Raw genomic sequence first — 25,204 nt, 5'->3', positions numbered from 1 at the left:
AGGCGTTTCATGCAATGAAGGTGAAAAGTGGTTAAAAGTGGCCTTCAGGTTTGTGCTACAAGCTTCTTCTAAAGCATTTTTTCAGTTTTTTTTTTTTCATCAAATTAAGGACTGTATTCAACAAAAATGGACTCCATAATGTGGATTAATTTAAAAGTAATCCATGGATTCATTTTCAAGGATGAATTTCACATAATGAAAGTGAAAAGCGGTTAAAAGTGGCCTTCAGGTTTGTGCTACAAGCTACTTCCAAAGCATTTGTTGTTTTTTAAATCAAATTAAGGACTCTGTTAAAAGAAAATGTACCCCATAATGTGGACTATTAAAAAGTAATCTAATGTTTGAATTTCTAGCAGGCATTTCACACAATGAAGATGAAAAGTGGTTAAAAGTAGCCTTCAGGTTTGTGCTGCGAACTACTTCCAAAGCATTTGTGTGTTTTTTTCTAAATCAAGCACTCTTCAACAAAAACAACAGATAAAAATAACAACTGAAAAGGTCTCAAAAAGCAACATATGCCTGGATCTGAAGAAATTCAAGGACAGGTGAGAGAAAGACAATGGAATCGATCTGTCTGAAAAGGCTTTCTGAGTCAGATCTAAGGTTTTGGGACAGCCAAATCAGCAAACCATGGTGAGAGCCATTATCCACAAATGGAGAAAACTTGGAACAGTGGCAAACCTTCCCAGGAGTGGTCGACCTATCAAAATGACTCCAAAAGCGTGCTGACGACTCATCCAGTAGGTCACAAAAGAACCAAATATATCTATCACAATGAAACATAGTTACAGCATCTAATATTTTCTGTGGCTGCTCCTCTAGATAAACAAAATACTAAATAATTAGAAATAACATTTAGTAAGTGAAATTAGCTGACATTATGCAGCAAAGTGGAGAGATGTTTGGCTCATTAGCTTGTGAGGTGTTGCACAGGATGCTCTTTGAACACGCTGCTGCGACGGAGATCGGCCCATCGTCGACATATTGGTGACATCAAAGGGAATGTGTGAGAGGCTCTGAGGTGCTGTGTGCCATATTGGGGTGACACAACCTGCTACACTCACACTGCCTTCAAAGTGTGTCAAAGGAGAAAGGAAAAAGAAAAGAGGATTTGTGACATTTTGCATATGTTGAATAATTGTTTTGCAGCTACGGCACAGCCCTGTGTATTTGCATTCTTTTGATTTCAGTGCTCAGAATTTTCATTTTTTAAGGCTTGAAATGAGAAATGACTCCAGCATTGATGAGCTTAAAAGAATAGCATGAATGCATCAGTTGTATTTTTACACTTTTATGCAGCAAAAATACAGATTTAATTGTCACCTTTTCTTTCCCTGTCCTTCTGCTTTTAAACAGCAGGATGTGTGGAGAGTAAAGGATTCTTCTTTAAAGAAAGTGAATGAGTTATATTTATGAGGCGGGGTCATTTGCATTTCAGAAACTATATGTTAAAGTATGGAGTAAAAGCACAAAGACAACGTGGCAGAGAAAAGTGGATGTTGCAGACAGAAACATCACACTGTTAGAGAAAGGAACAGAGAAATATCAAGAAGAGGATTTCTTTCTGCTGTCTCACATGGGATTGTGAGCTTAGGGAGCCAGAAATACACGAGTCTGCGACCTCAGCCAATAAAGATTCCTTTAGTAAACCTAAAAGTCCCCCATGACGCTCGTTGTGCAATTTTATGATCTGGTGTTGCAGCACGGCAGCCTCCTTATTCCCCATGTGGATGTCACTGCTGTCTGTTTACCCGTGCATACAAGAAATGAAAACAGAAAATCCTGCAGAAGACAGAGCTTTCCCCCAGAGATGCAGAGCAAGGTTGGAGTGACAGCTGCACTCTTGAACTCGTCTTCTGATTCACTCTTTCACTCAGACAAAACGTCATTATCACACTCTTGGTCCTCGTCTAATCTTTGTTTTTATCACATTTGCAGAGCTGCTTATGGGGAGTGGTTTTCATACTGCTGCATAAATGTAAACAATGAGTCTTTTTTGCTTCTCTCTGCAGCCTCAGAGTGCAAAAAGCAAAGCTGAGAGATGCTGTGGAGGTGTGCATGTAGGCGTAGTTGCTCCTCTCCAACTGTTCCCAACAATGACACAGTGTATGTGACAACTGAGAGGACCTTTTCCTGTATTTAGTGATGGATTTAACAGTTTTTTCCTCTAACTTGAACTCTGAATTCATAAAATTTAGGCTCAGAACTCTTGAGTTAGAGCTCTACTTTAATAAAACTGGCTGAGTCTTACATTAGAGCTCTACATGTATAAAAGTTAGCCTTAGACAGTGGTATTAGTGCACTTGTAGCTATACATTTAAACGATTTTGGCTCAAACACTTGTGTTAGAGCTCTAAATTTACAAAGCTTGCATCAAAGTCTTGATAGAGCTCAACATTTATAAGAGTTGGCCTTAGACACTTGTGTTAGAGCTCTAAATTTAGAGAGTATAGGTCAAAGGCTCGGGTTCAAGCTCTACATTGACAAGAGTTGGCCTTAGATATTTGTGTTAGAGCTCTCAATTTAGAAAGCTTGGATCAAAGGTTTGATAGAGCTCTACTTTTGTAAGAGCTGGCCTTAGACACTTGTTTTAGACCTCTAAATTAAGAGAGTATAGGTCAAAGGCTCGGGTTCGAGCTCTACTTTGACAAGAGTTGGCCTTACATACTTGTAGTAGAGCTCTTAATTTAGAGTGTAGGTCAAAGGCTTGAGTTAGAGCTCTACATTTATAAGAGTTGGCCGTGATAATTGTGTTAGAGCTCTAAATTCAAAAAGCTTGGATCAGAGGCTTGATAGAGCTCGGCATTTGTAAGAGTTGGCCTTAGACATTTGTGTAAGAGCTTAAAATTAGAAATTTTAGGTCAAAGACCTGAGTTAGAGCTCTACATTTATAAGAGTTGGCCTCATAAACTTGTGTTAGAGCTCTAAATTAAACAAATTCAGATACGAATTTTGAGTTAGAGCTATAAATGACAAAACAGATTGGCACCTGTCTCAGAGCTCTTAATTTAGACTGTGCTGTTGTACCTATAAATGTGAAATCCTTCTTTGGCACTTGTGTTGTAGCCCTGCATTTTAAAAGATGCGCTTATACACTTGTGTGAGAGCTCTGAATCTATTAGTTAGACCCATACACTGAAAGCTCTTAATTGAAAAACTTGTTGAAGGACTCAGAATTTAATAAATTTAGGCTCTGAACTCTTAAATCAGAGCTCTACATTTAACAAAAATTTGTTAAATGTGTTGAGCTTATGTTATGTCTTATGTTAGAGCTCTAAATTTAGAAAGTTTGGATGAGAGGCTTGATAAGATTTGGCCTCAGACACTTGTTTTAGAGCCCTACGTTGAACAAAATTCAGATATGAGGCTTGTGTTAGAGCTCTAAAATGAGCAAAATTAGACCCCAACACTTGTCTCCTATAATTTAAAAAAGTTAGCCTCAGATTCTGCTATTAGACCTCTAAATCTAAGAGTCTTTTTGGGCACTTGTGTTGTAGCTCTGCAATCTAAAAGACGGGCTTATACATTTGTGTTAGAGCTCTAAATTCATTTAAGTTAGACCCATACACTTAAGTCGTGTTTCCATCAGGGAATCCAGTTTGATTCGGTACGGTTTGGTATGGTTTGGTACGCTAAACCCCCAAATGGTTTGCGTTTCCACAGACGCCCATACCCTCACTTGGTGGGCGCGCTGTAAAGGTTATTAATGTGAAGTCACATGCAGCGCTGGTCTGCTGGTCCAGCCGCAGAGTTATAGAAAGGACGATTGACAGAAATCTGTGGGGAATAAGCATTAAACAGCTTTGTTTCAGCTAAAAGTGCCTTTTGAAAAAACAACTACATCTTAATTATGTTAACCACGGTCCGTACAGATCCTCAGCTGATGGAATACGTGTACAGAAACGTAACGATATGCTAATATGTGAATATATCTAGTTTAGAACAGTTTTTACTACAAAATATAAAAGTTTAGAATTGTACTGAGAATTCGCCACATTAAAAATAAAGGGGAAAGTTCAGCAGGTGCTAAAATCAAAGTGGATTAAGTCAGAAATCCTGGGTGCGCTGATCTTGTTTTAAAAGAGGCTTGCAGCCCTAAGTTTTATAAACACATTTAACAACCACAGAGTGATGTTTACAGAAGTGACCTAAAGTGAAAGTAGATAAGAGTTATCCTCAGTGGCTTCTATTAGAGCTCAATTTTAATAAAGTTCTGCTAAGACGCTTGAATCAGAACTCTGCATTAATAAAGTTTTAAATAAGAGGCTTTTGTTTAAAGCTTTAGTTAAAGCTCTAAATTTTAGAGTTCCCCTCAGACACTTTTGTTAGAGCTATTCATTAATAAGCGTTAGGCTCAGACACTTGAGTTAGAGCTTTCCTATATATGGAGTAAGTTTATTAGAGGCTTGTGTTTGAGCTCTCAGTTCATAAAAGGCTCATACATTTGTGTTAAGCTCTTACTTTATAAAATTATGCTCAAACATGTTAGAACTTCAAATATACAAAAGTTGGGCTCAGACACTCTCATGTGACAACTCTATAGAGTTTAGAGCTTTTAAGACACATGTTAAACTTGTGTTAGACCTCTATATTAATGAAACTTAGATTTCAACGATGATCGAGATCTAAATTTGACTTCTACCAAAACAATCTGTATGAGCTCTAAATTTATAGCACACTAACATTAGAGCTCTAAATCTATAGACGTTAGGCAAGCAAGGTCTTGTTACAGAGTGACGATTAAGGGGAGCCCATATGCTTGCCATTGAGCTCTAAATGTACGGAACATGGTAAATGTTGGAGATGATAATCCCTCTTCAGCTTTTCTGTTTTTATCCTTAACTGTCAGGATGCTTGCACACAGGTGAACACGACTACAACAGAGGTTGTTGCTGCAGAAATGTCTGAGTTGTCGAGTCCTTTGAGGCTCTAAAGAGGAGAACAAAAGTGGTACAAAGACTCGATTGGGTTGCAAATGGTGATTCCTGTCATTTCTTCATTATCAGTTGTAATCAGAATGACCCAGTGGCCGTACCATTACCGATGCTGCTGCGTCTACTGTTACTGGAGTGTGATGAGTGAAGCGGTTATTTGTTCCGGATGCTGGGTTGATTGCGTTCTCACTGCAAATGAAGCGCTCCAGGGTTTGACTGGAAACGAGCCGAGACCGCCTCTTCAAAGCTCTCTTGTTGTGTTTTGAAGCAGAGCCCCATGCTCTTGTCCAAATGAACCATGCCCCCCCCCCTCTGTGTTTGGGAACAGCTTCTCCAGGTGTGAAAGCCCCCTAAATCCTTCAGGTGCAGAGAAATGTTAAAGATAAAAACAGAACTCCCACACAGCGATGTTTTTGTGTTTGTTTGAAAGGTCCTGTGAAGAGAAAAGAGCCTTTCTTCCATTGTTTCCACTCTGAGTTGTTGTTTTGTTTGCCAAGAGTATGACAGTGTTTTGGCACATGGATTTTTCTGTATCAAAATCCGACCTTTGTTCTTCTGCTTCAGTGGTTTGCCCATAGAAATTCTTCAGTTTTCTTGCAGCTTAAAGCTAAAACATACTGTACTGGAGATTTATCTTCCTCTGCATCAGCCTTCAGTGTTGATTTTTAAGCTGTTAGCCTCTAAAGTATTGTGGTTTCTTGCAATTTCCCCAATGTAGGAATCCATAAGAACACAAATGATAAAGATCAATCCTCTAAAACTTTCACTGTTAAGCCAAAGATCCCCTCTTCACATCAACAGAAGCTGGATATCTAAATGCTGAATCTAAATGGCTGCTAGCCACCTCACTGCTCGGTTTGGGCCAAAACACTATAGAAATGTGACGATACCCAGCGATCACTTCAAGTTTTATGTGAACTTTCCCCTGATCAGGGAGAGGAACTTCATGGTGTTAGTGCTGTAAGAAAGAGAAGCACCACAGGGATCTAATGTGTCCTTTTCAACCTTTTAAGTGACATTAATGTTCCCAAGCACTAATGAGTACATTTATGAGCCTTTCTTAAATGTTAAGGTACACTATCAGGAGACTGTGTCTTAAAAATGTACTCAAATGTTCCTCTTTTAGGTCTGTAGAGTATTCCGTTCAACAGAAAAAGGTTACAAATGTTCAACGCCAACTGATGAGGGGAAAACAAGCCCCAGGACTGAACGGAGGTAGATTAGAAAACAGTGGTAGGGACGTGATAAAACATTGTGTTTTGTACTTCAGACAATAAAAAAAACTATTTACAATGTGCTTTTTCCTGCTCAAATGATAAAAGAGAGTAGAAGCAGAGCTCTGTGGCTTTAAAGTGAAACTAGAGAGGAGCAGAGTGGTCAGATGTGGGGCTGGTGTTGTGTTCCTGCTGACTTCTAGCCAGCGGCCTGTCTGTAAACCTTCATCACTCATTTATGCGTGATGCTGTGTGCTGGATCAGTAGCATTGGTGCTAGCATCCTAACAGTAACTCCACTTTGGAGCTGAAAAGAGAGTCAAGCTATTATTGTGTTCTAATGTTCAAATTATATATACGTAGCACTTTTTAACCGCTTTTCATCACTATTTCCAACCATTCTGCCACATTTTTTTTTCTATATTAAACCCATTGTTGCCAATTTTCAACCGCTTTTCACCATTTTTGCTACTTTTTTCCGTTGTTAACCCAGATTTGCTGCATTATCCTATTTTGTCTTTACCAGACCTACTTTTTTTCCACTTTAACTCACATTTGCCACTTTTTAACCACTTTTCACCATCTCTACTGCCTATTTTGAGCAACTTTTAGTCAATTTCTTGCCACTTTGAACGTTTTTATGCCACTTTTAATCAAGTGTTGCCACTCTAACAGCTTTTCTAACACTTATTTCTGCCAATTTTTTGCCACTCTAAATCCATTTTTGCCACTTAAAACCCATTTTCTTACCCCTTTGACAAGTTTTACTGCACATTTTACCTTTTTTTAGTTTCTTAACCTAGATTGGCTGCATTTCCTGTTTTGTCATTTCTAACCTAATTTTTTGACAACTTTAACTCACATTTGCCACTTTTTAACCACTTTTCACCATCTTTACTGCCTGTTTTGACCAATTTTTAGTCAATTTTTTGGCCATTTCGAACCTTTTTAGGCCACTCTTAACCAAGTGTTGCCACTCTTACCGCTTTTCTTAACTCTTACTTCTGCAATTTTTTTGCCACTCTTGATTAATTTTTGCCACTCTAAACTCACTTTCTTACCCTTTTCACCAGTTCTACTACACATTTTTTTCCCACTTATTTAGTTTCTTAACCTACAGATTTGCTTCTTTATCCCATTTTGTCTCTTTAAATCTTTTTTTTACCACTTTAACTCAAATTTGCCGCCTTTTAACCATTTTTCACCATTTCACCAACTAGCTTGACCATTTTTTGTATCAATTTTTTGCCACTTTAAACCATTTTGTGACACTCTTTGACTACGCTTCACCACTTATCCCAGTCAATTATTTGCCACTTTAAATCAATTTGTTTTTTTAGCAATTTTATCCCATTTTCTCACTTCTTTTACAGTCCATTTGTGCATGTTTTTACCTTTCTTAGCCCAGTTATGCTGTTTTATCCCATTTTTGCCACCCTTAACCAACTTTTGAAAAATTTTAACCTCTTCCACCATTTTTGCCTCCCATTTTTTGCCACTATTAGCCGATTAAAATGACATTTTTTCTGCAAGTTTTCCAATTTAGTTGCAATTTTCTAAATTATTTTCCCTTAAAATTGTAACACTTCCTCCTACTATATTATCTGGTCACCTGACATTTGTGCACATCATGTCTTAGCTGAGAACTCTGACATTACTTTCCCAATGCTTTACTTCAGTGTGCCCATACAAGTCGTTAACTTTACAAATAAAAATGTAATTTTGTTTAAAGAAAGGTGGGTTTATATCTTAAATATATAATATTTGACTAAAGCACACAATTCATTTTTGTTGCTTTGATTCAGGTTAAATATAAAATACATTTATCACAGATTAATTTTACAATAGACCATGATTTTCCTGACCTCCATGGGCCCCTGTTTGGCTGGGCCCCATAAAGCTCTCCTCTTTGTGCCTTGCATATGTAGTCAGCAGTTGGCAAAGTGACTGTAATGAAACATACAGACGTGCACTTCCACTCTCCCTTCTCTGGAGGAATATTCTTCAGCTGAGTCTGAACATCGGAGACATTCATGTAAAGGTGCTTCACCTACATCTTTCAGTCATCCTGGCTTATTATGCTGCGAAACAGGTGTTTCTACTTCTCTCTGCTGATTGGCCCTCTGCTTAGTTTCAGGTCCATAAATGCAAACATAAATCAGCTTCTTCATTAGGTGATGGAGCTGTCAGTCAATAATGTTTATACACAGAGGGCATTGTTGGCAGTCCACCTGTGTTTCTTCAACTATGGCCCATCAGAATGGCTGCAGTGAGGAATGCATGTGCATGCCCACACTGAGAGGAGAGGACAAAATAAAACAACTAAATGTCGATGTGGGTTCTCTTTATTAACTCATCTGCATGTGGGAGTTCATCATCACACACCAGGAGGTGAACAGAAGTCATTCAATCACGCACACATCAACATCCAAACTGAAGGCTGCTCCTCACAGCCGAAGAAGAAATTAATTACTTCTCAAATCCTCATTAGCCGCTCTCTCCTGACCCTGCATGTAAAGCATTCTACATTACAGAGTGTCCTGCACAGGCAGCGGTAAATTACACGGGTGTAGGAGGGCAGGCCTTTCCACTGTATGGCAGATAATTTTCTCTTCTACTCAGCTCGGCTTGTTTTACTCCCTCCTCTCATTTCATGCACAATAACCTTCTCAGATGAAGGGCTTCTAGTCGCAGCCGTACAACGCCTCGGCTATTTCTGAATCTCTCGCAGCCTTTATGTATTAAATTTTTAATTACATTTTAAATTGGCTGATATTTAGAGATTCCTTTTAAACATCTGAAGAATCTAATACGATCACAAGGTTTGGGTTTAGCGGAGTTATTTCTGTGAAAATATCTGAGCCTCACGGCCAGATTTGTTCATGACGCAGATTTAAACATGTTTGCACTGCTGTGAGCTGCTGTTTCTGCACTGTTGTTACAGGATGTTCCTTTAGAGAGAATAAAGACTTATTACAAAATTCATATTTATTTCTCTTTAAATACACATTTTCAAGGAATCTTGCTTCTAAGAGCCATAATTAGACATCTGTGGTGTTGATCAGCTCAGCCTCAGTGTGTTAACATTTCCCTCTATCAGCCAACCTCCAGTAATACTTTTGGTTGACTGACTGCTACAAAGCAGCAGTACTCTCTGCATCAGTGTTACTCAACGTGTGGCTCTTTTGTGAAGATCTGTGCCTCTTTTATGTCTAAATTTGTAAAATTATTCCCCCCTAAAACCATGAAAAAAGAAACTTTGACCTCAGAATCATCCATCCTTATTTGCAATTTTTTGCCCTTTTTTTTTTGTTTTGTTTTTTTTTTGTTTGTTAACCATTTTTGCCACTTGAATCCCATTTTTACCCCTTTTCACCAGTTTTTGCTTCTTTTATACCACTTTTTGCCCATTCATTGCCATTACATGCCTTTTTTCCTATTTTCTCCCACTTTTTAGCTGCTTTTTCCCAGTTTAAGTTATTTTCACTCATTTTCCCCCACCTTTTCGCTGCTTTTTGCCAACTTTAGTCACTTTTCACTCAATTTCCCCCACCTTTTTGCCAATTTTAGTTATTTTTCACTCATTTCCCCCACCTTTTTGCTGCTTTTTGCCAATTTTAGTCACTTTTCACTCAATTTCCCCCAACTGTCTGCTTCTTTTTGCCAATTTTAGTCACTTTTCACTCATTTTCCCCATCCATTTTGTTGCTTTTTGCCAATTTTAGTTATTTTTCGCTCATTTTCCCTGTCCTTTTTGCCAATTTTCGTTAATTTTCACTCATTTTCCCCCATCGTTTTCCCTGCTTTTTGCCAATTTTAGTTATTTTTCACTCATTTCACCCACCTTTTTGTTGCTTTTGTCCCAATTTTAGTCACTTTCCATACAGGCTTTGCTGCTTTTTTACCATTATTGCCATTTGTAAGCCATTTTTGTCACGTCTCACTCAGTTTTTGCCATTTTCTGCCTATTTTACCCCTGTTCACCCATTTTGGGCCACTTTTTGCTGCTTTTTTTTTTTTTTTTTTTTTTACCTATTTTGCCAGCTTTAACTTATTTCTTTTGCCACTTTCACCCACTTTTCACCACTTAGATTGTGGCTCTTGCAAAGGTATTTTTCAACAATTTGGCTCTTTGGTTGAACAGGGTTGAGTATCACTGCTCTTCACAGATTGGTTCATATGTTTTTAGCCCTTTATAATTTAATAAATCGATCATGAGTGAATGCAGTCAATGTGTCAAGTGATTGTAGTGTGAAGACACCTGTTTCTGGAAGGTCCAGTCCCTGGTATATCAGTTTTCCTGGCTACCATTACACCATGAAAACAAAAGAACACTCCAAGCATCTCAGAAAAAAGATGACTGAAAGTATAAGTCAGGGGATGGAAACATTTCCATGGCACTGAAAATCCCCTGGACACACCATCCCCACTGTGAAGCATGGTGGTGGCAGCATCATGCTGTGGGGAAACTTCCCAGCAGCCAGCGCAGGAAGGCCTCTAAAGGTAGAGGGTAAAATGAATGCAGCAGTGAGCTGAAGCTTGAAAAGGGCTGTTCACGCCTGAACCCTAACAACCTGAAACCTGAGCACTGTCTATCCATTGCATGGGATTTATTTGACATTTATTTGGGAAACCTGTCATACAGAGTGTTTGGGAAGGGCAGGACTTTTCAAAAAATACCCTGAAGGTGATTTGATGAATGTTCTGTCTGTCACATCCATTGAAGGCCAAGAAAAACAAGGACTGAAGCGTGATTTTAGAATGTTGCCAATTTTCAATATGTACAAATCAACTCCAGCCGATACCAAATAAGGATGTTCCTAAGCATCTATTTTCATATTTGGCTAAATGCTCATTTAAGTTTTGTTAAACCAACTAGTCTAAAGAGAAAATCCTTAGAAAACAGACAAATTCCTCACGGGGTCATAGTGTTAGCAGGTGTGACGTTAGCCTGATATACTCTCTACAGTAAGGCTAGGTACTTCATATGACTTAACTTGAAAAATAATGAAAATACCTTTAAAAACTCTGATTGGTTAGATTTGTCATCAGACCTGGCACAAATGTTTCAGATAGGAGCTTTGTGGGACAGATTTGCCTGATGGCAGACATGGAATCTGGAGTTGTAAGATGACTCCCATACTACTTTTGGCCAGCTTATTGGGACTAACTCCTTTCAAAGGACCTTTTCAGTCTCCACACCAATGCTAACACCAGTCCAGGTACACATCTTTTCAGATGTTTGAGCTGCGACTCACCTTCAAAGATGGGTAAGCAGATTGTGAGTGATGTCTAACAGAGAGGTAATAATTTAACTTATTTACATGTATGAGTAGTTGTAGTCTTTTTCAAGCATTGCTTTGAAAAAACATTCCAGTGCAAATTTGCTTCCACGACTCATAACAAGAGCATTTGTAGTATTGATCAGCTCAAAGGTTAACATTTTCCTTCATCAGCCAATTTCCTGTATTACTTTTGGTTTTCTGACTACTATAACGCCCCCACACAGGTCTTCTGCAGAGACTCCATTTCCACATTAATACAAGGACTTTAAAAGACCACATTTGTGTGCTATTTTGCCTCCAAGTCTTCTGCAGAATATCTCCACAGCAACGCAGTGCCTCAAAGTTGGGTCAGAAGATTTTAAGTGTTTTGTATGGAGAGGATATAATTAAGTGAGTTTTATTAATATTTTTCACCTTTTTCAAGCAACATTTTTTAGTTCTCCAGTGTTTAGGAGGCACATTTAAGTTCAACTTTGCTTCCAAGATCCATAAAGAAGATATTTATAGCATTGATCAGAGGGAAGGTGAACTTTTTTGAACCAACCTCCCGTATCATTTTTGGTGTCGACTGCTACAACGCCCCCTCAAAGGTCTTCTGCAGACACTCCAACTCCACATCAACAGATCCAAGATGTAGATTCAAACACGCCTGCACTGATTTATAAAGATTGGAGATGTGTCGTTATGAATAGGGTCACTTTAAGCATTTTAAAATTATTTTGATGAGCTTACTGAAGCAATATTTCACATTTTATCTTTAACTACACACATTTAGGAGTAATTTGGCTTCCAAGATGAAAACATTTATAGCACTGATCAGAAGAAAGGTTAACATTTTTCTTCATCAGCCAGCCTCCTTGACTACTTTTCGGTTTGCTGATTGCTACCTCACCCCCGCATGGGCCCGCTGCAGACACTCCATCTACACACCAACGCAGGCAGTATTAATCCAGCCCAGATCCACATCACACAAGCAATTTAGCTCAAATCTACTCATCTTCCTTGTCTGCTGTGTATATTTCATGAGTGTAATCACGTTCAGTGTGAGCATTAATTTGCCCTGGAACAAAGCAGCCTCTTGTTTGGATCTCATTTATTTTCCTGTGAAATAGTGTGTCATTACTTTTGCTTCATCCAATTAAAGGGAGGACTGAGGGGAGGGAGTGTGTAAATACACACAGAGAAAGAATGGATCTTTAGCTTTATTTTCGTGTCAGATCATTTCTACGGCCCATTATAAACAACAAACCAAAAATTCACATATACAATACCGCTGCAATGTTTTGACCTCATATAAACACGAACAGCCCACGAATAATATCCCGGGAGATGCTGGATAATAAAACTGAAAACATGAAGGCGCTCACAGCTTTACAAGAACAAACGAGCATTTATAAAAACACTTTTATTTGACTCTGTTCAACCCTCTGACTCTACAGCAGAGATGGTCAGCCAGGGCAGACTTTAGTGCTTTTACTTATGGAGATGTCACTATTCAGTGTTTTCATTATGCTATACATCCAGCTATGTAAGATGAAACATTATCTGTCTGTTGGATAGGTCTCAGCCAGGCTTTCTCATCTGAACACTTAGAAAACTGCAAAGCTCTGTCGAGCTGCAAATTGATTGGGCGTAAACAGCCATGTACAAATCCAGTCACATACTTTAAGAGGGACCTCCACTTTACACCTGAAGTCAGTCAAGCGCCGCCATATCTCGTCTTCTAATACCCGATGTCATTTGCACTGAAAGCCTTCTTCATTTTTTCTTCTTCGTGAGTTTTCAGACTAACAAGCACAGTGATTACATAACATTAATTTTAATAAATTGACAAAAGTAGACAAAAAATACACGAGTTTTCAGGTTAATAAGCACAGCTAGACATAATTTGCGACAGGAGATTGGCTGGCCAGCAGGACGCCGATGTCGCCGCCATGTTGCCAGAGGCCAGTCCACTACGTCATTCAGTACAGTGGACAAGGATTGTGCAAGTTTTCGGAATAAAAAGCTAATACAAAACAATTCGATCAATATATATAAATATTCAAAATAAAAAAAATCTTAAAATATATGAAAATGTATTATCTGTAAAATTACTTTATTTTAAAATCACGGAGTAATCATTTTATTTAACTGAGAAAATACAAGAAAGAAGATTCTGCTTTCATGTTTCATCAGGAATTATTTTAATATGAATCATTTATTATAAGCGATTCTTTAGAATCCACGTAATCTCATTGTTTGAGCTTTTTATTCTGAAAACTTGCACAATTCTTGTCTGCTGTAGACAATGATGTAGCGACTTGCCTTTTGCAACACGGCATCAACGTCCGGCCAGCCAGCCAATCTGCTGCCGCATATAATGTCTGTGCTCAGTGATTCCTGAATTTGGATCATAAATCGATTCATTAAAATTAATGTAACGTTATCGCTGTGCTTGTTAACCTGAAAACTTGCATATTTTTTCATCTACTTGTACTTCCTTATGTGGCAGACTTGCCTCTATTAATATGGCGGTAGCACATGAAGAAAACTACAAAGCAGACCTTTAGTTCAAGTGACTTACAAGATATGGCGCAATTTTCCGACTTCCGGTGTGAAGTGGAAGGTACTCTTGCAGATTTTCCCTGGTATGCTTTGGGTCACTGTCTTGCTGGAAAACAAATATTCTCCCAATCTGTGGTTCTCTTGCAGACTGTATAAGATTGTCCTCCAGGATTTTCCTATACTTTTCTGAATTTCATTTTACCCTCTACCTTTACAAGCCTTCCAGGGTGGCTGCTGAGAAGCATCCCCACAGTATAATGCTGCCACCGCCATGCTTCGCAGTGTTGCAACTTGCCTGATAGCTTTAAAGCAGGGGTGGAAAGTAGGGCTGAACAGTTTGGAAAAAATAATCTAATTGCGATTTTTTCTACCCAATATTACAATTGCGATTTAATATTAAATTAATTCTCAAGTTCCTCATGTCATGCATTGTACGACAAAAACAAGCAGTAATTTATTTTTTTTAATAACAACACAATATTCGATTAAACTAGGGAGGAATTTTTTTTAAAGTATCGAAATGTGATGATTTTTTTACTCATTTTGCAAATTTGATATGAACTGTTTTATTAAAGGGAATGATTATTTTAATATAATTCTTTTACGTAATAAGAAAAACATACAAAAATGAAGAAAATTTGATTTCTTTTGTACACTATTGTTAAAATATGGCACTAGAATGCTTGCATATGTAATGCAGAACATGTCTGCTGCAAAAAAAAAAGGTTCTGAACTGGTATTTAGACACAAATTTCAGGTTAAAGAAATATTGGACCTTCTGCAATTTGAAAATTGCAGCAAGCTATATTGCGATTTTATCTAATTTGTGATTAATTGCCCAGCCCTATTGGAAAACAACTAACTGCATGAACTCACACTAGTGTAACTGGGTTGGGTTTTTTGGCTACCTTTACTTTTTTGAGTATATTTTGAAATCTGAACTTTTTCTTCTATGCAAGTACGTTTCTTATCAGCATAACTGCACTTTAAGTTGATTACAATGCTCTTGTGTTTTTTCCATTTCTGTTGACTAGACAGTAGCACATAGTGAAAGAATGATTCAATACTATGGTAAAATCTGGAGTGTTGATATCTCAGGTTTAAACATTTCAGAGTTGATTTTAACTCCGTTCTTAAAATGTTTAACTCCATTCTGATGGATTTATCTGAACCTCAGGGGATTTCCAGTGCCATGGAAATGTTTTTGTATTAATCCCCTGACTTTTACTTTTCAATAACCTTTTTTCTGAGTTGCTCAGTGTTCTTTTGTCTTCATGGTGCAATGGTAGCCATGGATACTGATTAACCAGTGACTGGACCTTCCAGACACAGGTGTCTTTATTAGACATTTAACAGTATTGTTATCAATTGTGTCGACCTGCTTCCCCACAACAGGCCGAGAGCTCAGCAGATCACAAGGTGGATCAGTGAATCTATCACCAAAGACCTACAGCTGCTCTCAGCGGTGGATGACGAAGGTTTTAGAAGGTAAGTTGTTGTTGATCTTTCATTATATTAGATTTTTTTAAATGAGAAAACTACATTAAAATGCAGAGAGGACATGAAATAATCCAGTGCTGCTACACTGAGATGTAGATACTGTAGGTGAGGAGTGATATGGCGGTATAACAGCTGACTAACTCTTTGCAGCTGAAGGTTACACGCGTTAACACATCGATCACATCTGGGAAAAGTGAGAGGCAGAGACGTGTCTTGATTTCCTGTCGATGCCTGCTCCTTTTTGTACCGAGCTCCGGGTGAAGCAGAGGGAAATGAAACGTGGCTGTGTGAGTCAGAAGTTAAAGAATCAAGATAAGAACAGAAAGCGGAGGGAGGTTGGAGATCCTGCACCACTCCTGTACGCTTTGACGCCGAGCTCTGTCCTTGAGCTTGCCGCCAGCGGAGGGTCCCACGGCAACAAACCGCGGGAAAACAAGGAAGTGAGATCACTGAATCATCCAGACACAGAAAGCGGCTGTAAAACTGGTAAAAACTGGTGCTGGCCGCTGTTTTACATCGGCTCTGTGCTGTTGCTGTACCTCACACACCCACCAGCTGTAAGTCATGCTGCCAGCACACATCCCACCCACTCACTCTGAAACATGCTACCTTTAACCATCCTGACTCTCTGATGTCTCTTGTCTGCTGATGTACAACATCGCTCTACCTCCTGACGGATTTACATCAAAACTGAGCGCCATAATAGTGAAAATAATACAAAGGGTAAACTTTGTAAGTCACTCCTTAGAAATATATCTAATCTAAAAAAGTTTCAACACACTACAGCTGGATGAATCCATCCACCTGCTGATTTAAGGTGGTACAATTTTTAGTAACTGCGTGCAATTGTTTTTTGATATTAAAGGGCAGCCATTAAAACAAGTGTTGATCCTTTAACCCCACACTGACGATGCTGTGTTGTATTCTTACAATACGTGCTAGAGCTGTACAAAAGACAACACCTGCCAGCGTGTACAAGGCCTTTCTCTCCGTGCCCTGTCAGGGAGAAACCTTGATTTTCTAAAATGTCAGTTGTTCACAGAGGAAGTCCTGTTTTCAGCCTTGAGAGCCGTGTACTTTTCACTCAAAGAGGTTTTGAAAGTGGGTTCAAGTATAAGGTGTCAAGACTGTACAGTGGGAAGGTGAATGAAAAAAGCTAAATAAAAGAATAAATAATACCCAACTAGGCCATGCTCACTAGCCACATCCAGCCCTTTGTTATTCTTTCAACTGATTATTTTCCCACGCCTCTGGTAAGATGCAAGGACTTCCAGTCATTGGTGGACAACTACCTGCCAAAATCTACGAGAAACAACTTTTAAGAGGCAGAAACCTGCAGAACCAGATTTATTGGTGGACATCCATCTGCCACAAACTAGGATAAACTGCATGTTCACAGGCAGAAACCCTTCTCATTGGTGGAAACCCTTCTGCCTCTAACTAGCAGAATGTGATATTTTCCATATAAAGAATGATACGTGGATTTTTTATAAAATTATTGTCAAAGATGGTCACAAGTAATCAACTATTACTGACATCAAGTTTTATGTGTGCAGTGTCCAGAAATCGGTGGAAATTATGCAAAAGATGGAGCCCTAGAAAACATTTTGACCCCTACTTTATATGGTTGTATTTTTTTTTTTTTTTTGTCGTTGTTTTTTTAAATTGATTGGTTTATTTATTTCTATAACAGCCTCCAGTTCTGATCATGACACCGTTTGAAATACCTGATACTCTCAACTTTTGACTTCCTGTTTGGAGATTGTTGATCAATGGGTATTGATGCGGCTATAAAAAAAAATCCCACTGTAGGTGTGTCTTTTAAGTGCCCTACGGAAAGATGCTTGTCCCAAAAAGGGTAAAGGCTCATCTAGTGGTTGGCAGTAAAAATTGCAAGCCTAAGGTTCCTATTCGAAACTACATCACAGATAATGGCGGTAACAGTGCTACATGGTATTGCAAATTTGCAGTCAAAATAAGCAATTATAATGGGTTTAAATGGGCCAGTTATGGCCCCAAGGGTTATATACATGTGTATTTTTCCTATGCATAATACCAAACAGGTCAGTGTAATGATTTGGCTTGAAAAAAAAAAAAAAAAAAAAAGCAAAAATACACATCTTTTTGCAGTTTTATGCCAATCGCATCAACAGAACACAAACTGGGTCAAGAATTCCAAAACTACAATGCAAAGAATGTGCCTTGGTATACCTAAGGGTGCTGCAGATCTATCTACCTCTAACTAGAAGGAATTTATCAGATCAGGTAGAATCCTCAAGCAGAAAGAGGCACAGTGGTGGACAGCCTTCTGCCACAAATCAGGACAAACTCAATTTTAAAAGGCTAAAACCTGATGACAGCCATCTGCCTTAAACTAGAAATAATTTCTATGAAATCTGTAGAATCTTTCAACAAAAGCACACTCATTGGTGGACAGCCGTCTGCCACAAACCAGGACAACTTACTTTTGTACACAGAGAAACCTAAAGCACAAGCACAATTCTAATTGGACAACTATCTCCAACAATCTGCAGTGAAACTTCCAGCAGAACCACAGCCTTTGGTGGAAAGCTCTCTGCCATAAACTCGGGTGAACTCCATTTTTGTGGGACAAAAACATGAAGTACTACCAAAGGTAAGAAATCTGCCAGAAACTAGGACAAACTACTGAACACAACCAGACCAACTGGTCATCATCCATCCACCACAAACTCGGATAAAAAACATCTTCATGGGCAGAAATCTCTGACAGAGATACAGTCATTGTTGGATAGCCATCTGCCTCAAAAAAAAAGAAATTTCTTTCAAACAGGCAGAATCCCCCATTAGAACTAGACTCATTTAAAGACAGCCATCTGCCTCTTACAAGGACAAAAAACATTTTTAAAGGCAGAAACCTCATCAGAGCCAGACTCATTGGTGGACAACCATCTGCCACAATCTACAATAAATGACTATTAAACCAGCTGAAACCTTCAAGAGAAACATAATTGTTACTGGACAGCCATCCACCACAAACCAGAACAAACTACGATTCTAAAGGAAGAGATCTCAGTCTAATATACAGCTGTCTGCCTGTATTATGTTTAGACCAGTGATACTCAACCCTGCTCAACCAAAGAACAAAATTGTTGAAAAATACCTTTGCAAGAGCCACAATCTAAGAGGTAAAGCAAAAACAGCTTGAAGTACAATAATAATAAGCTAAAGGTTGCAAAAATAGTCAGAAGAGTGACAAAAATTGGTGAAAAGGGGTGAGAATGGGGAGGAAAAGTTGAAACGGGGTCAGAAGGAAGCAAAAAATTCGTGACAAATGACAAAAAAATTAGTTATTGGTGACATAAAATGGTCCAAATGTGGCAAAAAATGAGTGAAGAGTGACTCAAATGGGCAAAAAAGCAGTCAAGAGTGGAAACAAGTGGTAATTAGTAGCAGAAGGTAGCTAAAAAAAAGTGGTGAAAAAAGGTAAAAATGGGATCAAGTGGCAAAAACTGGCAAAAAAAGAGTAGCAAGTGGTATTTAATGGCAACAGGTAGCTTCAATGGGTGAAAAATGGTGACAAAAATGGTGAAAAGGGGCGAAAATGGGATAAAAGTGTCAACAAGAAGTGGCTTAAATGGGCAAAAACTAGGAAAAAAGTAGTATTTAATGAAAAAAGGTAGCTTAAATGGGTGAAAATTGGGAGGAAAAAATGATGAAAAGGGGCAAAAATGGGATAAAAGTGGCAAAAAATGGGTAAAAAGTAAAAAAAAAATAGTTAAGATGGGAAAAAAGTAGGACAAAGGTGGTAGTTAATGGCAAAAGGCAACTTAAATGGGTGAAAAATGGCAACAAAAATGGTGAAAAGGGGCAAAATGGGATAAAAGTGGCAAAAAAACAGTCAAAATGGGTAAAAAAGTAGGAAAAAGGTGGTATTTAATGTCAAAAGGTAGCTTAAATGGGTGAAAAGTGGCAAAAAAGTTTCCCTTTTTTAAGGTTTTCTGGGGAAATAATAATAATAAATTAAGACATAAAAGAACTGCAAATAGTGACTAAAGAGCCACACGTTGAGTATCACTGGTTTAGACAATCAGAAACCTCCAGCTGAAGCATATCCACATAAAATAAATTGCTGGATAACCATCTGTCGGGGTATCATAGACCCAGAGGCTTAAAAATAGGTACTTTTTCTGTCTTTTTCATTGGTGTAAAGTAAACTGAACCTCCCAAAAAACAGTTGAATCAATATATTTGTTGTACTATGCTATGGTGATAAGACTCTACCTTTGCTGCTCCACTGTCCTTCCTTCTTTAACTTCCCTCCGGGCTCTCAGTCCTCCTTGGCAGCTGGGGCTCTGGAGTCCCTTTTGTTATTTCCACTTCAATTACATCCCGCAGCTTGGCGCCTTTTTCAGGTGTCCCTTGAAAGACGAACCTCTCCGCCCGCCCGTCAAGTGTGCCTACGTTCAGTTTACATAGTGGTCAAACAGTCTGAGACCCCCCTCCATCTTCTAGGACAAGCTGTGAGTAATGAGAGCGGGGTCTGTGCCAAGCTGTTTTGGCGGTGTAATCTCTTTCATAACGCCCTTCATCGGAGGACCGAGGGTGATAAATAATCAACAGAGCGAGGAGAGGAGGGCGGTGCGGCAGCACAGACGGCAGCGTGAGGCAAGATTGTAAATTGGTCCTGGCCTGGGTGCAGGGGTAGGGGTCACACAGGGTGCTACGCCGCGACCCTGCAGACACTTATTATGCTGGAGGTGTGAGGGAGGGGACGGAGAGGGAGAGAGGGGGAGGGGCTGAGTGGCAGAGCTGTCTGGGGGTTATGCTGACTGCTGGACCTTGTGATGATAGCGCCGCTCCCATGGGAGGCAGGGACCTAGAAACAGGGTCCCTCAGCAGATGTACTTTTTCTTCCCTGTATGTGTAAGCGCATGACTGGAGGCATTTTCTCGCCTCCTGTAGCTCTGAGAGGAGCAGCTAGGTGCACATTAGCGAGTCGCTGCAAGGTCAGAGCGGGCCTCGTCGCTCAGTGTCGGAATAGAGGACGGTGAGGCGGAGGAGGGAGGTAGGTGGGTGTGGGTGGGAGGGGAGTCATCATTGTCTCTGTGGGGAGGTGGGAGGCACCCCTAGGGAGCTGAGACCTCTCTGAGTCCTTGAACTCCCCTTTTTTTCTCTCCTGCTCACAAACATAAAATAAATGGCCATCTTTCTGAGGCACAGAGGAGGAGGTATGACTGATACGTTCTCAGCCCTTATTGCTGTAACAGGTTGAGGTAGAGTACAGAGGGCAACTATAACTGTGACAAGTGAATTTCACTCTCGGCTGGATTAGGCATCTATCAAGTGCTTGTCAGACGATCCCACGGCTGCTTTGTTTCAGCTGCCTCAGTCCAGCCTATCTCAGTCTTATTGCTTATTTTCAAGGTTGTGTGGTAGCGCTTTCTAAATTTAGATCAATCTAAACCCAAGATGGCTCCACATAATGGAGAAAGACAGTAAGGAATGTGCAGAATCTACCAGAATGTTCATAATTCATTACATTACATATTCATACCTTTCTATACCCATGCATGGCTGCTCCATGTAACAAATACAGCCATGAGTCCATGTTTCCAGTGACTTAGAGCATGGACTTTCCCAAACGGTAACAAAGATTTTAACACCTCAAAGACTGCTCAATCAATCAATCAGCAAACACCCTGATAATGGGTTAATAAAAGCTACTGAGCCAAGGGTCCCTGCAAATCTAGGGATTCTACAACCAAACGTCAACTAAAGATACTCTAATACATGTTCAGAGGCTGCTGAGATTTCAGCTTGATCTTCCGCTTTGCCTGGGGCAAAAGTTTGAAACCAATGTTAAAGAGTTTCCAAAGATTTAAAACGTTGAGAAAATGTTGGCATAAGTAAAATATCCTTATATTTGATTAGATGTATAAAAGACTTATTTCTGAAATAAAAAACTAAATCTCAACTGCTACTTCGTTACAATTTGCTCTGTGAAACTTACAATAGACTGACTGTTCAGGTGTGCTACTGTCACCAGCTAGCAGTAAAACTGTTTTACAACCAGGTGGTGGAAAAATAATCGACAAATAAACTGACTATAACAGTATTCCAAACTCATGAGCGTTTTAAAAGCAGCAGATCTCCAGCACCTGTTATACCCTACCATACCATACCGTACCCTACTAAACCCCACCCTACCCTACCATACCATACCATACGGTACCACACCACACCATATCCTCCTAAACCCTACCCTACCCCATCATACCATACCATACCAAACCCTACTAAACCCTACCCTACCCCATCATACCACACCATACCCTAGGGGTTTTTGAACTTTTTTCGCCCAAAGGCACACCTAAGTTCAAGCCAAGATCTGAAGGCACACCATATTCATATCGATACAAAATAGCCTTTTTGAATAATGTTACAGTCAAGGTGGTCCATAAGGGGATAAAGGGGAGAGCTTTCTGAGGCCCAGCCAACTGGGAAATCATCAAGTTGGCAAAAGGTGCCTGAGAGGTGGCAAAATGAGTTAAAAGTAATAAAAATACATGGAAAATTGGGCCATAAGTGGCAAAGCAGAGTAAAAATTGGGCAGAAATTGGCAAGAAGTGGCTATAAAATAGGTTAAAAGTGGCAAAAAACATGTCATTAGTGTCAAAAAGGTGGAAAAATGGGTAGTAAGTGGCCTTCAGGGTACATGTTGTAAAAAGGTGGTAAAAATGGGTTCAAGGTGATAAAAAAGGGCATAATTGGGCAATAAAAGTGGCCAAATTAAGGCTAAAGTGGGTGAAAACTGGCAAAAAATGTGGAAAAATGGGTTGAGTGTCCAAATGGTGGAAAAATAGGTTACAAATGGCAGAAAAGTGGCAAAACATGAATTAAAGTTGCAATAAGGTGGTTAAAAGTTTTTTTAAAAGAAAATTTAAAGGGGCAAAAAATTGCAAAATAAAAGCAAAAATGGGCAAAAGGGTAGCAAAAATGGGTTAAATTTGGCCAAAAGTTCCAAAAAGTGGCAAAAAATAGGTCAAAAGTAGTAATAAAAAGGGGCAAAAATGCTAAAAAAAAAAAAAAAAAAAAAAGAAGCAGCAGAAGGGTTTAAGTTGTCAAACAAGTGGTAAACATGAGTAGAAAAAATTGTCAACTTGGTTAAAAGTTGCATGAATCAATAATTTTACCACTAATTTCAACACAATAATAGCTTGCCATGCGGTAACTGTTAGCCAGGATGTTAGCACCAATGCTACTGATCCAACACACACACACTGACATCACAGTTGGGGAGGGCTCATTGTCAGGGGTTTTTCAGTGCTTGCAATACAGTTGTAGTGATCATGTATGGTTGTACAGATTCCTACAGCACACCTAGACTCGCCTCAAGGCACACTAGAGTGCTTTGCCACACCATTTGAGAACCACTGCCATACTTTATTAAACCCTACCCTACCATATCATGTCATACCATACCATACCCTTACCCTACCCTACCCCTCCATCTCCACACAGCTTTTCTGGTTAAGGACTTTTGAATTGCAAAGACAGATCCGACTAGACCTGCCTTCAGATATGCCAATAAATGCATGAATCCATTAATGTAAGAAAAACTTCCTCTCTCCTCAGGTGTTACCACGGTAGCAGACATATTTTCCTCCTGTGCCAACCCCCAGTCACAGGAGCCCAAAGCACACTTAGAGTTTGAATAATTAAGGTAGTGGATACAATTACTGGCCCATTTCACCTTTCTTTGCACTTAGATTTTATGTCGTTAAACTTACAAAAGGAGTTTTAGGATTTGACATTGTATAGATAATAAGAAATAATTAATCAAATGTGAACATAAGTTGCTGTTTTCAGGTGTTTTTAGTGCCAAACTCTGACTATACCAAAGCCAAATTCTCTCTCAGGTGCAAGATTACAAAACCAAGCCAAGATTGTCAGCAGTATGGAGGCCAAGCAGCAAATCCTGCTGACAATTACATCTGCTAACATTACAGCTTGGCTTGCTTCTTATTCTAACACTTTATATGTGAAAAGAAAGTGTTTTTTTTCTGTTTTCCTTAACAAGACAAAGGTTTACGCTCCTGAAAGTTGGTGTTTCAATCTTTGATATTTTCCATTTTAGATAGTTAGTTGGGAAAATTGTAAAAAGGGACATTTGATCTCTAGTTTTTGTCGGAGTTTTTCTGAAACGATCATATATTTTTTATGGAAATCTCTGATATTTCTTTATGTTTTGGGATATTTCTCCAACTAAAAGCACCATTTGCACTTGTTTATTAACCTATGCACATGACGTTAGAACATGTTACTTTTCATTCCAATATTGAGTTACTTTTCAAACCTTTATTTCAGAAAACTCAAGGCTGAGCTCGTCTAGCTTGAAGACGCCACTGAAGAAGGATCTCTGGTTTTCCTCTCTGTGGAACATCTGGGCTGTTGGTTGGACGAAAGATGCTGTTGAAAAAACTTTGGTTGCTAATTTTTGTGGTAGTTATCTGAAACTTTCACAGCTATTTTCATGGAAATTTTAATGGATATTTCTGTATATTTTGGGGGATTTTTATGGAAATATTAGAGCCTTTTATTAGCACTTTCTCCTCGCAGAGCCAGTGATGGGTTTGTCTCTTTACCTATTGGTATTATAGTGAAAAATTGCATTAGTTTGTAGTAATTCTGAGCTATTGTTTCATGTTTTTTGGAACAAGTTTGGTTTCCTCTTGGTAGAAGGTTCGCCACTATTTCAAGTTTTCTCCATTTGTGAGTAACGGCTCTCACCTAGGTTGGCTGTGATCTTAGAACCACTTTCCCTACATGTTTTATCCCCTTTGTGCCACTCTTTTATCCATTTTTGCCACTTTTCTTCTTTTTTCACCTCTTTTTAACCCCTTTTCATTACTTTTTTTGCAGTTTTTTGTCATTTGTAACCAATTGTTGATACCTTTCGCCCCTTTTTGTTCCTCTTTTACCATTTTTTGCCACATTTTAACCTCTTTTCAGAACTTTATCCCTTTTGTCCCTTTTTGTCATTTATCACCCATTTTTGCTACTCTCTAGCCCCTTTTCACCACCTTATTTGACCGTTTTTGCACCACTTCTGCCAACCTTAACCCTATTTTTGAATATCTAATGACAGTAAATTTCTGTAAAACAGATCAAATGTTAAGTCATTCTAAGACTGTTTCAATATTAATTATTTGTGGGATGGATTTATAACAGCTGCAGACATTTAAAGCCAAAGGATACTCTTAAAACCAAAATGTGTTCTTTTCTTCCTTTTTTTGAATTTAATGATCTTTTGAGGGCCAGACAGGAAGCTTTGGGGGGCCTAATATGGCCGCCAGTTGATGATCAGTGATCTAAACATCTGCTCTGTGAAGACGTTTTATGGCTTCCGTACTTTTCCAGCAAGCTTAGGAAGAACATTAAATCCAACACACCAGACCTTACGGCACCAAAAGAAAGGTCTTGATGTAACTGACGCAAGTCGGCCACTCCTGGGAAGAGTCATCACTGTTTCAAGTTTTCTCCAATTGTGGGCAATGGCTCCCGCCTTGTTTCACAGGGGTCCAAAACCTTGGAAATGGTTTTGTAACCCTTTCCAGATTGAAAGATATCAAACTTTAGAATGCTTTATTGGTAATTTCAGTGTTTTCTGGCATTAACAGTACCATCTGAGCAAGAAATCACTAGAGACTAACTTTTCCAAGCGTTTGCAGTCACTTGAAAAT

At 39.0% G+C, this 25,204-nt stretch overlaps 1 protein-coding gene across 5 annotated transcripts in view; it reads right to left on the bottom strand.

The window, feature by feature from the left end:
* The window catches only part of b3galt1a (UDP-Gal:betaGlcNAc beta 1,3-galactosyltransferase, polypeptide 1a), a 240,692-nt gene that overhangs the window by 74,804 nt on the left and 140,684 nt on the right, over positions 1-25,204 (bottom strand). The window lies entirely within an intron of this gene.

Source organism: Cheilinus undulatus, linkage group 24 (assembly GCF_018320785.1).
Source record: "Cheilinus undulatus linkage group 24, ASM1832078v1, whole genome shotgun sequence".
In the NCBI taxonomy this organism is placed as follows: Eukaryota; Metazoa; Chordata; class Actinopteri; order Labriformes; family Labridae; genus Cheilinus; species Cheilinus undulatus.
The sequence above is the reverse complement of the archived record's forward strand: the minus strand, read 5'-3'. Positions and strand labels throughout refer to the sequence as shown.